At 46.5% G+C, this 15408-nt stretch overlaps 3 non-coding genes and 2 pseudogenes across 3 annotated transcripts; all 5 read left to right on the forward strand.

Moving 5' to 3' along the window:
• The first annotated feature begins 2259 nt into the window (after window positions 1-2259).
• LOC130125650 (5S ribosomal RNA) lies at window positions 2260-2368 on the forward strand (annotated as a pseudogene).
• A 610-nt stretch (window positions 2369-2978) lies between these two features.
• On the forward strand, window positions 2979-3087 carry LOC130125667 (5S ribosomal RNA; annotated as a pseudogene).
• Window positions 3088-3363: 276 nt separating this feature from the next.
• Window positions 3364-3482, forward strand: LOC130125704 (5S ribosomal RNA). The gene has a single exon (XR_008811553.1). It is a non-coding gene; the product is annotated as a 5S ribosomal RNA (ribosomal RNA).
• Window positions 3483-4091: 609 nt separating this feature from the next.
• LOC130125715 (5S ribosomal RNA) lies at window positions 4092-4210 on the forward strand. The gene has a single exon (XR_008811564.1). It is a non-coding gene; the product is annotated as a 5S ribosomal RNA (ribosomal RNA).
• Window positions 4211-11448: 7238 nt separating this feature from the next.
• LOC130125727 (5S ribosomal RNA) lies at window positions 11449-11567 on the forward strand. Its single transcript, XR_008811575.1, has one exon. It is a non-coding gene; the product is annotated as a 5S ribosomal RNA (ribosomal RNA).
• The last annotated feature ends 3841 nt before the right edge of the window (window positions 11568-15408 follow it).

The following is a 15408-nucleotide window of genomic DNA, read 5'->3' on the forward strand; positions in this document are numbered from 1 at the left end:
AATATTGTCAAAACTAAACTATACATTAGCAGTTATAGAACTACCCTTATGGGTATTAAACAGAATAAATGAAATTATAACCAATTTTTTGTGGAGGGCAAAAGTAAGTAAAATAGCACGAAAAACATTAATAAGTAAGTACAGAGAGGGAGGACTTCAATTAGTAGATATAGAAAGCAAAAAAAGGGCGTTCAGGATCAAAACTGTGCAAAAATATCTGTGTGACTCCACAGCCCACGGCTGGAAAAGCCTGATGGCTTACTTCATAAACAAGGTATTTCACATAGGTGATTTTGTGCTGCTGATGCAACTAAAGCGACCGATGATGGCGGGGCTTCCAGGTTTCTATAGAGAAGTCCTGTCCGCTCACGCGGAATTTCTAAAGCATATAGACTATGCATGTGACTCGGTAAACGTCATCAGAGAAATGCCAATCTTTCTAAATAAGAAAATTCAAAAGACAGGTAAGCTTCTATGTAATAATGACATGTTAAGAGCAGGTTTGGTCCAGTTGAAGGACGTCATGTATGAACTGATGCCGGGTTTTCTCCCCCCCCAAGCCATATATGACAGTATAAAGGAGATAAACTATGAGGCCAAAATTACGGAGACAACAAGCTATTATAACGACTTAAAGGAAAGCATCCCAAAAGAATGGCGGACAACCATAGAGCGGAGAGTGGTACAGAACAGAGAGGGGAAGCTCCCAGCCATGTTGGTGGAGCAAGGAGGAGAGTGGAGGAGTATACACAGGTTGACAAGCAAACAGATCTATGGAAAGTTTCTGGCACAGGCGTCGCAACGTCCGACCTCTCTGCCGTTCTGGGGCAAAGTTATGCCCAATTTGAATGTGGGACAAATCTGGGGACAATGGAGGGTGAGAGGGAACAGCATTGAGGCAGAAGACAACGACTACAAAATCCGACACAACAAAGTGTTCACTAACGTTATTCTGCACCAATTTGACAAGGGGGTCGGCAGGGAGTGCGACGTCTGTGGCCTGCTGCCTGAAACACTATTGCACATGTACCGCCACTGCTCGGAGCTGGCGAGCTTCTTTGAAACCCTGAAAAAGTGCTTAGTCAACAAACTGGGATTAATTTGGGACAGCGGGGATTCGTGGGATGTATTCTTTGTGTTTGGAGTGTGGGAGAAGAGCAGGGTGAAGAACGCAGCGCTGTGCAAATTCCTCTTAAGTCACGCCCGGTGGGCCGTCAAATCACGTCGGAACATTGCGCACTTTGAACGCAGAATCATCCCGGTTTGGAACATTTTCAAAAACATGGTCAAAAAACAAACACATTACAGACTGACGCACGGCGATGCGGACTTCACCCGGCTCTTCATCAGAGACAGCCATCTCCTCTCCCTCAACAGGAGGGGGGAGATTGTGTGGAACTGGTGAGGGAGGGAGGGAGGGAGGGAGGGGAGGAAAAAGTCTGAAATAATGTGAACGGAAAATGATGATTATTGGAAGTGTAAATATAAACAGAGTTAAAGACGCGTTACGGTTTTCTTTTAACTTTCTCTGTTATGTTTTATTGAAGTTAAGGGGAGGATGGGATCATTCTGTTTAATGTGGAATGTGTGTCATTTAAAATCTCAAAGTGGTATTTTAATGTCACTTTCTTTTAAAAACACAGTCTAAGGTTTGTTCAAAAGGGCTGATTTGTTTCATTTTCTGTTCTGATTCCAAAGCGCTGATTTAAGTTGATGATTTGGAAAGCATGGCTTTATTTTATGTATAAAGAGAGACGGATACTATCTTGTGTAAGCGAAACAAAGTGTAAAACAAATGTAACAATGTGGAATTGATGGACTTTACATGCAATCAAAAATGTATTTTTGTTCCCAAAAATATATTTTCATAATAAAAGACAAAAAAAAAAAAAAAGATAACGTCCGATCTCGGAAGCTAAGCAGGGTCGGGCCTGGTTAGTACTTGGATGGGAGACCGCCTGGGAATACCAGGTGCTGTAAGCCTTTTATCCCCCCGCCCCAACTATAATCCACAAAGCAAACGTATAGGAAAAACCAGACATACATTTTGGTCAAAGATCACTACAAGCTACTCAATGGCCACCTCTTATGTTTTAGTCTTATTCTTAAACTTAACACTTGACTCTTTCCACAGCAAACGCAATAAGATGTCACGTAGCTGGTCATAAACGCAGAAACTGGTGAAATAAGCTGATCGCAGAAAGAAGAAGCGCGGAGGCCGAATTATATATAAAAGAGCGGCACGGTGCCGGCTCAATGGCTTACGGCCATACCACTCTGATAACGCCCGATCTCGGAAGCCAAGCAGGGTCGGGCCTGGTTAGTACTTGGATGGGAGACCGCCTGGGAATACCAGGTGCTGTAAGCCTTTTATCCCCCCGCCCCAACTATGATCCACAAAGCAAACGTATAGGAAAAACCAGACATACATTTTGGTCAAAGATCACTACAAGCTACTCAATGGCCACCTCTTATGTTTTAGTCTTATTCTGTCACAGTCTCTCGCCCTTGACATCAAAGCGATCGCCCTTGACACCTGCTGACCCCCCCCCCTTCACCGCGGTACACCAGTTGGCCATCAAAGGAATCGCCGCTCTCCGTTGACATCAAAGCGATCGCCATCACCCTTAAAAAGCCTCCACTGTGAACCAGTCTGCGCTGGAACGTCGCCTTTCATGGACTTCTGCCTGCCCGCCTGCCTACCAGCCACTGAGCGAACTCCTGCTCTACCCCTGAGATCGGTTACTTCCATAAAGACTTGATTTCTTCCCTTACCTGGTTGTCCCGTCTGCTTTTGGGTTCTTTCCTGACACGTGACATATTCTTACACTTAACACTTGACTCTTTCCACAGCAAACGCAATAAGATGTCACGTAGCTGGTCATAAACGCAGAAACTGGTGAAATAAGCTGATAGCAGAAAGAAGAAGCGCGGAGGCCGAATTATATATAAAAGAGCGGCACGGTGCCGGCTCAACGGCTTACGGCCATACCACTCTGATAACGTCCGATCTCGGAAGCTAAGCAGGGTCGGGCCTGGTTAGTACTTGGATGGGAGACCGCCTGGGAATACTAGGTGCTGTAAGCCTTTTATCCCCCCGCCCCAACTATAATCCACAAAGCAAACGTATAGGAAAAACCAGACATACATTTTGGTCAAAGATCACTACAAGCTACTCAATGGCCACCTCTTATGTTTTAGTCTTATTCTTAAACTTAACACTTGACTCTTTCCACAGCAAACGCAATAAGATGTCACGTAGCTGGTCATAAACGCAGAAACTGGTGAAATAAGCTGATCGCAGAAAGAAGAAGCGCGGAGGCCGAATTATATATAAAAGAGCGGCACGGTGCCGGCTCAATGGCTTACGGCCATACCACTCTGATAACGCCCGATCTCGTCCGATCTCGGAAGCCAAGCAGGGTCGGGCCTGGTTAGTACTTGGATGGGAGACCGCCTGGGAATACCAGGTGCTGTAAGCCTTTTATCCCCCCGCCCCAACTATAATCCACAAAGCAAACGTATAGGAAAAACCAGACATACATTTTGGTCAAAGATCACTACAAGCTACTCAATGGCCACCTCTTATGTTTTAGTCTTATTCTGTCACAGTCTCTCGCCCTTGACATCAAAGCGATCGCCCTTGACACCTGCTGACCCCCCCCCTTCACCGCGGTACACCAGTTGGCCATCAAAGGAATCGCCGCTCTCCCTTGACATCAAAGCGATCGCCATCACCCTTAAAAAGCCTCCACTGTGAACCAGTCTGCGCTGGAACGTCGCCTTTCATGGACTTCTGCCTGCCCGCCTGCCTACCAGCCACTGAGCGAACTCCTGCTCTACCCCTGAGATCGGTTACTTCCATAAAGACTTGATTTCTTCCCTTACCTGGTTGTCCCGTCTGCTTTTGGGTTCTTTCCTGACACGTGACATATTCTTACACTTAACACTTGACTCTTTCCACAGCAAACGCAATAAGATGTCACGTAGCTGGTCATAAACGCAGAAACTGGTGAAATAAGCTGATAGCAGAAAGAAGAAGCGCGGAGGCCGAATTATATATAAAAGAGCGGCACGGTGCCGGCTCAACGGCTTACGGCCATACCACTCTGATAACGCCCGATCTCGTCCGATCTCGGAAGCCAAGCAGGGTCGGGCCTGGTTAGTACTTGGATGGGAGACCGCCTGGGAATACCAGGTGCTGTAAGCCTTTTATCCCCCCGCCCCAACTATAATCCACAAAGCAAACGTATAGGAAAAGCCAGACATACATTTTGGTCAAAGATCACTACAAGCTACTCAATGGCCACCTCTTATGTTTTAGTCTTATTCTGTCACAGTCTCTCGCCCTTGACATCAAAGCGATCGCCCTTGACACCTGCTGACCCCCCCCCCTTCATCGCGGTACACCAGTTGGCCATCAAAGGAATCGCCGCTCTCCGTTGACATCAAAGCGATCGCCATCACCCTTAAAAAGCCTCCACTGTGAACCAGTCTGCGCTGGAACGTCGCCTTTCATGGACTTCTGCCTGCCCGCCTGCCTACCAGCCACTGAGCGAACTCCTGCTCTACCCCTGAGATCGGTTACTTCCATAAAGACTTGATTTCTTCCCTTACCTGGTTGTCCCGTCTGCTTTTGGGTTCTTTCCTGACACGTGACATATTCTTACACTTAACACTTGACTCTTTCCACAGCAAACGCAATAAGATGTCACGTAGCTGGTCATAAACGCAGAAACTGGTGAAATAAGCTGATAGCAGAAAGAAGAAGCGCGGAGGCCGAATTATATATAAAAGAGCGGCACGGTGCCGGTTCAACGGCTTACGGCCATACCACTCTGATAACTTCCGGGTTGGCGTGGTGGCGGCGGAGCGGACGAAAAAGACATTAAATCGACGGGGAAACGAGAGCAGTCTCTGAAAATCACGTTTCTAACTCCCCCCCAGCAGCTTTCTGCTGCACGGGGGAAACTTTTGTGGCTTTAGAAGCACGAAAATGGCACAGACGGCAAGGACACTCGGACCGGACAAGACTTACGACGACGGGCAGACGGACAAACAAAATGGAGGTATAGCGGCGGAAACAAAGAAGCCCCAGCAGGACGCGAATCCGACTGAGGCAGAAAGCGTGATGGAGAAGGGGGAGAGAGGAGAATTTGTGGTGGTGGAGAGTCGAGCGGAGAAACGAAAAGAGAGACGAGGTGGAGGGGCCACAGCAATGGGGTTGGTGAAAGAGACGGCGGTCGCAGCGGAAGCGGCGGGGAGGGAGGGGGAGGGGAGAGAGATGGACAGAGACCTGGTGGTTAATGTGGACGTGGAGGGAGAAGACAAAATCTCCATGATGGAGCTTCTGCGTGCGGTTGACAACACGTGTGGGAGAGTATTGGGCTGCAGGTCGAAAAGCGACAAACGATGGGAGCTCACGATGAGTAACCCGAAAGGGAAAACAAGACTGCTGGACGGCTTCAAAATTAGAAACTCCAGAGTGGTGGCATCGGAAGTTACGAGGGACACCAGGATCGTCTCCTTTTTGAACCTTCCCCTGTATGTCACAGACAATCAAATTGTTACTAAACTGGAGCAGTGGGGCGTGGAGCCGGTGTCTCCTATCAAGCGGAGGAAGTGGGCCGGGACGGACGTTTTTGACGGGACGAGATTCCTCAAAGTCCGTTTCAATGAAAATGTCTCCTCTTTACCTTACAGCACCAAATTTGAGACGCTGGAAGGGATTGAATACTTCAGAGTGCTGCACGATAACCAATCTAAAGTTTGCAGGCTGTGCCTCCAGCCCGGACACATCCTACGGGAGTGCCCGGAGTTCAAGTGCTTCAAGTGCGGGGAGATCGGACACTACGCACGAGAATGCGCAGCCATGCCTGGAGCAGATCCCAAAGAGGAGACAGAGAGGGACACCGGCGAGGGAGTGGAGGACGGGGCAGAAGAGACGGAGACAGGAAATCATCCTGATGGCATTGCGACTGATGGCGAAGCAGAGGGGCCCCAGTCAGCTGCACGCCATGAGATGGAGGAGGAGAGCGAGGTCGAGGAGGAAGAGGAGGAGGAGGAGAAAAGAGGAAGCGGCGGTTTGACTGCGGCCTCTGAGAGGGTGGGGAGGATGCCGACGAGCGTCTCCACTCTGGCGCACGGGTCGCTGAGGGGTCAGGCTGTAACAACATCAGGGGACAGGAGCCGCAGCAACCAGAGGGAGGGCAGTTCGGCCAGCCTTGCGTCCTTGCCTTGCGGGCAGCCGGGGCAGAGAGGGCCTCTACACGGGCAGGGGAGTGAGAGACGACAGCCGAACCCTAAGGCTTCGGAATGGGATGGAGTTAGTAAGGGGAGGGAAGAGGGAACAAGCAGAAAGGGCAAGACTAAGAGGGGTAAATAATAATGGACTGAAAAGGGTGTGCATCATGTTTTTTGTTTGGGGATTATTTTTCTCTGTCTTTCCCACTCACCATGGTCAAAATAGCATCATTCAACGTACGTGGACTACGTGACATGGACAAGTTCACTAAAGTCGTAAAAATGTGTGATGCAGAAATAATCTGTCTCCAAGAAACCCACTGGGACACTGACTGTGAAACTCAGTGCAAGAAAAGGTGGCCTGGATCCTACTTTTCAAGCCATGGGACTCAGCGGGCACGAGGAGTAAGCATCATGGTGAGTAGCCACATTGAGGCTGATGCCACTCTAATAGACAAAGACATTGGGGGGAGGTGGGTTAAAGTGGGCTTTGTTTTTGAAGACACTGTCTACAAATTACTGAACATTTATGCGCCCAACCACGAGGGGGACAGGTCTTCTTTCTTTCGAGAATTGAATATCATAGCTAAAGACTGTGACATCATAGTTGGGGATTTCAATGTCAAGATGAGCAGGCTTGACATTAGCGATAACGGTAGCTATAAACACGACTGTTCCAGAGCGGCCCTGAATCTGTTTATGGCCAAGAATAATTTCTGTGATTTATGGAGAACCAGAAATCCCATAACACGAGAGTACTCGAGAGTACAGCCACAAATGGACACTGTACGGCAAAGTCGGATTGATTTTTGTTTAGTCAAGAAACCGCAGATCGACCTTTTCGATACTGTGCGCTATTGTTTAAATTTCATTAGTGATCATGCCATCCTGCGTGTGGGAATGGGGGGTAAAAGGAGGGGGAGGGGGGGAGGCGTGTGGCACCTTAATGCTAGCCTGCTGAACAGAAGGGATTATGTTGAATGCATCTCTAAAGTGATCTCATTTGAATGTTCACAGCCTGAGTTTGGGGAAAATATCATAGAGGGGTGGGAGAAATTAAAAGTGAGAATTAAACAAAAAAGTATTCAGTTTGCGAAAAGATTGAACTTTAAAACTAGAGAAAAAGAAAGATCATTAAGAAATACAATTGCTAAATTAAATGCACAACCGGTTGTCAATGTTGAAAGGCTTGTGAATATTCAAAATGAAATAAATGAAATTGAAAGGATAAAATGTGAAGGTGCTATAGTGAGGAGCCGTGCTCAATATGCAGTAGAAGGGGAGAAAAGTACAGCTTTTTTCCTCAACTTGGAAAAAAGGAAACAAAATCAGTGTTATTTGCAAGAAATCAAAAATAAAGAAGGTAAAGTAGTGACCAATTTCGTAGACATTCTGGAAACAGTACAAACTTTTTATAGTGACTTGTTTAAAACTGAGAGTTCAGACATACAAGCTACAAATGACATATTGGAAGAGATGACTGCTAAATTAAATGATGAGGATAAATCAGCGTGTGAACAGGAAATAACTGAGGAAGATATAGAGTGTGCAATAAATCAAATGATGTCAAATAAAAGCCCAGGTAGTGATGGGTTGACGGCAAACTTCTATAAAGCTTTCTGCAACACGCTCAAACCAACACTACTGAAATTGTATAAAACAATGGAAAAAGAACAGAAGGTACCGGAGTCAATGACTCTAGGCTTGATCACTTTAATTTTTAAGAAAGGGGAGAAGAATAAACTAACAAATTATAGGCCCATTACTCTGTTGAACAATGACTACAAAATACTAATGAAAATATTGGCAAACAGAGTCAAACAAATATTACATACAATAATAGAAGCCACCCAGGCTTATAGTGTGCCAGGGAGAGAAGTCACTGACACAGTACGCACCATAAGAGATGTGGTGGAGTATTTAAAAGAGACAGATCAAGCAGGTGTCCTTCTGGCCATTGACTTCAATAAAGCCTTTGACCGAGTAGAGCATCAATTTATGTTTAATGTACTGGAGAAGGTAGGTTTTGGAGACAGATTTCTAACTTGGGTAAAATTATTATATAGCAAAGCTACAGGTAAGGTCAAATGCAACGGTGCAACCACTGATGCGTTTCCTCTGGAAAGGTCGGTCAGACAAGGCTGTCCACTATCCTCAATCCTGTACACAATAATAGCAGAGCCACTAGGAATTCTATTAAAACAAGACAAGGGTATTAGAGGTATTGAGTTACCAGGGGGAGGATCCTGTGTCGTCCAGCAATTTGCTGATGACACCACCCTAACAGTAAAGGACATGGCAAGCATAGAGAGAGCAATGGCAGTAATAAACATGTACGGTCGAGCCTCTGGCTCCCGCATAAATGTAGGTAAGTCAGAAATCATGTTCATTAACATGGCTGAGCCTCAGCAGGAGACCACACCTTTTAAAATACAAAGCAAGCATATAAAAATTCTAGGTACCTACATCGGTAAAGATGTAGTGGCAGCTCGTGATCTGTCATGGACGGAAATTATTAGTAAAATAGAAAAATGTCTAAATTATTGGAAACTGAGAGACCTAAAACTCAAAGGTAGAGTAGTGGTTCTAAACAACTTAATATTGTCAAAACTAAACTATACATTAGCAGTTATAGAACTACCCTTATGGGTATTAAACAGAATAAATGAAATTATAACCAATTTTTTGTGGAGGGCAAAAGTAAGTAAAATAGCACGAAAAACATTAATAAGTAAGTACAGAGAGGGAGGACTTCAATTAGTAGATATAGAAAGCAAAAAAAGGGCGTTCAGGATCAAAACTGTGCAAAAATATCTGTGTGACTCCACAGCCCACGGCTGGAAAAGCCTGATGGCTTACTTCATAAACAAGGTATTTCACATAGGCGATTTTGTGCTGCTGATGCAACTAAAGCGACCGATGATGGCGGGGCTTCCAGGTTTCTATAGAGAAGTCCTGTCCGCTCACGCGGAATTTCTAAAGCATATAGACTATGCATGTGACTCGGTAAACGTCATCAGAGAAATGCCAATCTTTCTAAATAAGAAAATTCAAAAGACAGGTAAGCTTCTATGTAATAATGACATGTTAACAGCAGGTTTGGTCCAGTTGAAGGACGTCATGTATGAACTGATGCCGGGTTTTCTCCCCCCCCAAGCCATATATGACAGTATAAAGGAGATAAACTATGAGGCCAAAATTACGGAGACAACAAGCTATTATAACGACTTAAAGGAAAGCATCCCAAAAGAATGGCGGACAACCATAGAGCGGAGAGTGGTACAGAACAGAGAGGGGAAGCTCCCAGCCATGTTGGTGGAGCAAGGAGGAGAGTGGAGGAGTATACACAGGTTGACAAGCAAACAGATCTATGGAAAGTTTCTGGCACAGGCGTCGCAACGTCCGACCTCTCTGCCGTTCTGGGGCAAAGTTATGCCCAATTTGAATGTGGGACAAATCTGGGGACAATGGAGGGTGAGAGGGAACAGCATTGAGGCAGAAGACAACGACTACAAAATCCGACACAACAAAGTGTTCACGAACGTTATTCTGCACCAATTTGACAAGGGGGTCGGCAGGGAGTGCGACGTCTGTGGCCTGCTGCCTGAAACACTATTGCACATGTACCGCCACTGCTCGGAGCTGGCGAGCTTCTTTGAAACCCTGAAAAAGTGCTTAGTCAACAAACTGGGATTAATTTGGGACAGCGGGGATTCGTGGGATGTATTCTTTGTGTTTGGAGTGTGGGAGAAGAGCAGGGTGAAGAACGCAGCGCTGTGCAAATTCCTCTTAAGTCACGCCCGGTGGGCCGTCAAATCACGTCGGAACATTGCGCACTTTGAACGCAGAATCATCCCGGTTTGGAACATTTTCAAAAACATGGTCAAAAAACAAACACATTACAGACTGACGCACGGCGATGCGGACTTCACCCGGCTCTTCATCAGAGACAGCCATCTCCTCTCCCTCAACAGGAGGGGGGAGATTGTGTGGAACTGGTGAGGGAGGGAGGGAGGGAGGGAGGGGAGGAAAAAGTCTGAAATGATGTGAACGGAAAATGATGATTATTGGAAGTGTAAATATAAACAGAGTTAAAGACGCGTTACGGTTTTCTTTTAACTTTCTCTGTTATGTTTTATTGAAGTTAAGGGGAGGATGGGATCATTCTGTTTAATGTGGAATGTGTGTCATTTAAAATCTCAAAGTGGTGTTTTAATGTCACTTTCTTTTAAAAACACAGTCTAAGGTTTGTTCAAAAGGGCTGATTTGTTTCATTTTCTGTTCTGATTCCAAAGCGCTGATTTAAGTTGACGATTTGGAAAGCATGGCTTTATTTTATGTATAAAGAGAGACGGATACTATCTTGTGTAAGCCAAACAAAGTGTAAAACAAATGTAACAATGTGGAATTGATGGACAATACATGCAATCAAAAATGTATTTTTGTTCCCAAAAATATATTTTCATAATAAAAGACAAAAAAAAAAAAAAAAAAAAAAATAACGCCCGATCTCGTCCGATCTCGGAAGCCAAGCAGGGTCGGGCCTGGTTAGTACTTGGATGGGAGACCGCCTGGGAATACCAGGTGCTGTAAGCCTTTTATCCCCCCGCCCCAACTATAATCCACAAAGCAAACGTATAGGAAAAACCAGACATACATTTTGGTCAAAGATCACTACAAGCTACTCAATGGCCACCTCTTATGTTTTAGTCTTATTCTGTCACAGTCTCTCGCCCTTGACATCAAAGCGATCGCCCTTGACACCTGCTGACCCCCCCCCTTCACCGCGGTACACCAGTTGGCCATCAAAGGAATCGCCGCTCTCCCTTGACATCAAAGCGATCGCCATCACCCTTAAAAAGCCTCCACTGTGAACCAGTCTGCGCTGGAACGTCGCCTTTCATGGACTTCTGCCTGCCCGCCTGCCTACCAGCCACTGAGCGAACTCCTGCTCTACCCCTGAGATCGGTTACTTCCATAAAGACTTGATTTCTTCCCTTACCTGGTTGTCCCGTCTGCTTTTGGGTTCTTTCCTGACACGTGACATATTCTTACACTTAACACTTGACTCTTTCCACAGCAAACGCAATAAGATGTCACGTAGCTGGTCATAAACGCAGAAACTGGTGAAATAAGCTGATAGCAGAAAGAAGAAGCGCGGAGGCCGAATTATATATAAACGAGCGGCACGGTGCCGGCTCAACGGCTTACGGCCATACCACTCTGATAACGCCCGATCTCGTCCGATCTCGGAAGCCAAGCAGGGTCGGGCCTGGTTAGTACTTGGATGGGAGACCGCCTGGGAATACCAGGTGCTGTAAGCCTTTTATCCCCCCGCCCCAACTATAATCCACAAAGCAAACGTATAGGAAAAGCCAGACATACATTTTGGTCAAAGATCACTACAAGCTACTCAATGGCCACCTCTTATGTTTTAGTCTTATTCTGTCACAGTCTCTCGCCCTTGACATCAAAGCGATCGCCCTTGACACCTGCTGACCCCCCCCCCTTCATCGCGGTACACCAGTTGGCCATCAAAGGAATCGCCGCTCTCCGTTGACATCAAAGCGATCGCCATCACCCTTAAAAAGCCTCCACTGTGAACCAGTCTGCGCTGGAACGTCGCCTTTCATGGACTTCTGCCTGCCCGCCTGCCTACCAGCCACTGAGCGAACTCCTGCTCTACCCCTGAGATCGGTTACTTCCATAAAGACTTGATTTCTTCCCTTACCTGGTTGTCCCGTCTGCTTTTGGGTTCTTTCCTGACACGTGACATATTCTTACACTTAACACTTGACTCTTTCCACAGCAAACGCAATAAGATGTCACGTAGCTGGTCATAAACGCAGAAACTGGTGAAATAAGCTGATAGCAGAAAGAAGAAGCGCGGAGGCCGAATTATATATAAAAGAGCGGCACGGTGCCGGTTCAACGGCTTACGGCCATACCACTCTGATAACTTCCGGGTTGGCGTGGTGGCGGCGGAGCGGACGAAAAAGACATTAAATCGACGGGGAAACGAGAGCAGTCTCTGAAAATCACGTTTCTAACTCCCCCCCAGCAGCTTTCTGCTGCACGGGGGAAACTTTTGTGGCTTTAGAAGCACGAAAATGGCACAGACGGCAAGGACACTCGGACCGGACAAGACTTACGACGACGGGCAGACGGACAAACAAAATGGAGGTATAGCGGCGGAAACAAAGCAGCCCCAGCAGGACGCGAATCCGACTGAGGCAGAAAGCGTGATGGAGAAGGGGGAGAGAGGAGAATTTGTGGTGGTGGAGAGTCGAGCGGAGAAACGAAAAGAGAGACGAGGTGGAGGGGCCACAGCAATGGGGTTGGTGAAAGAGACGGCGGTCGCAGCGGAAGCGGCGGGGAGGGAGGGGGAAGGGAGAGAGATGGATAGAGACCTGGTGGTTAATGTGGACGTGGAGGGAGAAGACAAAATCTCCATGATGGAGCTTCTGCGTGCGGTTGACAACACGTGTGGGAGAGTATTGGGCTGCAGGTCGAAAAGCGACAAGCGATGGGAGCTCACGATGAGTAACCCGAAAGGGAAAACAAGACTGCTGGACGGCTTCAAGATTAGAAACTCCAGAGTGGTGGCATCGGAAGTTACGAGGGACACCAGGATCGTCTCCTTTTTGAACCTTCCCCTGTATGTCACAGACAATCAAATTGTTACTAAACTGAAGCAGTGGGGCGTGGAGCCGGTGTCTCCTATCAAGCGGAGGAAGTGGGCCGGGACGGACGTTTTTGACGGGACGAGATTCCTCAAAGTCCGTTTCAATGAAAATGTCTCCTCTTTACCTTACAGCACCAAATTTGAGACGCTGGAAGGGATTGAATACTTCAGAGTGCTGCACGATAATCAATCTAAAGTTTGCAGGCTGTGCCTCCAGCCCGGACACATCCTACGGGAGTGCCCGGAGTTCAAGTGCTTCAAGTGCGGGGAGATCGGACACTACGCACGAGAATGCGCAGCCATGCCTGGAGCAGATCCCAAAGAGGAGACAGAGAGGGACACCGGCGAGGGAGTGGAGGACGGGGCAGAAGAGACGGAGACAGGAAATCATCCTGATGGCATTGCGACTGATGGCGAAGCAGAGGGGCCCCAGTCAGCTGCACGCCATGAGATGGAGGAGGAGAGCGAGGTCGAGGAGGAAGAGGAGGAGAAAAGAGGAAGCGGCGGTTTGACTGCGGCCTCTGAGAGGGTGGGGAGGATGCCGACGAGCGTCTCCACTCTGGCGCACGGGTCGCTGAGGGGTCAGGCTGTAACAACATCAGGGGACAGGAGCCGCAGCAACCAGAGGGAGGGCAGTTCGGCCAGCCTTGCGTCCTTGCCTTGCGGGCAGCCGGGGCAGAGAGGGCCTCTACACGGGCAGGGGAGTGAGAGACGACAGCCGAACCCTAAGGCTTCGGAATGGGATGGAGTTAGTAAGGGGAGGGAAGAGGGAACAAGCAGAAAGGGCAAGACTAAGAGGGGTAAATAATAATGGACTGAAAAGGGTGTGCATCATGTTTTTTGTTTGGGGATTATTTTTCTCTGTCTTTCCCACTCACCATGGTCAAAATAGCATCATTCAACGTACGTGGACTACGTGACATGGACAAGTTCACTAAAGTCGTAAAAATGTGTGATGCAGAAATAATCTGTCTCCAAGAAACCCACTGGGACACTGACTGTGAAACTCAGTGCAAGAAAAGGTGGCCTGGATCCTACTTTTCAAGCCATGGGACTCAGCGGGCACGAGGAGTAAGCATCATGGTGAGTAGCCACATTGAGGCTGATGCCACTCTAATAGACAAAGACATTGGGGGGAGGTGGGTTAAAGTGGGCTTTGTTTTTGAAGACACTGTCTACAAATTACTGAACATTTATGCGCCCAACCACGAGGGGGACAGGTCTTCTTTCTTTCGAGAATTGAATATCATAGCTAAAGACTGTGACATCATAGTTGGGGATTTCAATGTCAAGATGAGCAGGCTTGACATTAGCGATAACGGTAGCTATAAACACGACTGTTCTAGAGCGGCCCTGAATCTGTTTATGGCCAAGAATAATTTCTGTGATTTATGGAGAACCAGAAATCCCATAACACGAGAGTACTCGAGAGTACAGCCACAAATGGACACTGTACGGCAAAGTCGGATTGATTTTTGTTTAGTCAAGAAACCGCAGATCGACCTTTTCGATACTGTGCGCTATTGTTTAAATTTCATTAGTGATCATGCCATCCTGCGTGTGGGAATGGGGGGTAAAAGGAGGGGGAGGGGGGGAGGCGTGTGGCACCTTAATGCTAGCCTGCTGAACAGAAGGGATTATGTTGAATGCATCTCTAAAGTGATCTCATTTGAATGTTCACAGCCTGAGTTTGGGGAAAATATCATAGAGGGGTGGGAGAAATTAAAAGTGAGAATTAAACAAAAAAGTATTCAGTTTGCGAAAAGATTGAACTTTAAAACTAGAGAAAAAGAAAGATCATTAAGAAATACAATTGCTAAATTAAATGCACAACCGGTTGTCAATGTTGAAAGGCTTGTGAATATTCAAAATGAAATAAATGAAATTGAAAGGATAAAATGTGAAGGTGCTATAGTGAGGAGCCGTGCTCAATATGCAGTAGAAGGGGAGAAAAGTACAGCTTTTTTCCTCAACTTGGAAAAAAGGAAACAAAATCAGTGTTATTTGCAAGAAATCAAAAATAAAGAAGGTAAAGTAGTGACCAATTTCGTAGACATTCTGGAAACAGTACAAACTTTTTATAGTGACTTGTTTAAAACTGAGAGTTCAGACATACAAGCTACAAATGACATATTGGAAGAGATGACTGCTAAATTAAATGATGAGGATAAATCAGCGTGTGAACAGGAAATAACTGAGGAAGATATAGAGTGTGCAATAAATCAAATGATGTCAAATAAAAGCCCAGGTAGTGATGGGTTGACGGCAAACTTCTATAAAGCTTTCTGCAACACGCTCAAACCAACACTACTGAAATTGTATAAAACAATGGAAAAAGAACAGAAGGTACCGGAGTCAATGACTCTAGGCTTGATCACTTTAATTTTTAAGAAAGGGGAGAAGGATGACCTAACAAATTATAGGCCCATTACTCTGTTGAACAATGACTACAAAATACTAATGAAAATATTGGCAAACAG

The sequence above is a fragment of the Lampris incognitus genome, chromosome 15 (assembly GCF_029633865.1).
Source record: "Lampris incognitus isolate fLamInc1 chromosome 15, fLamInc1.hap2, whole genome shotgun sequence".
Lineage (NCBI taxonomy): Eukaryota > Metazoa > Chordata > Actinopteri > Lampriformes > Lampridae > Lampris > Lampris incognitus.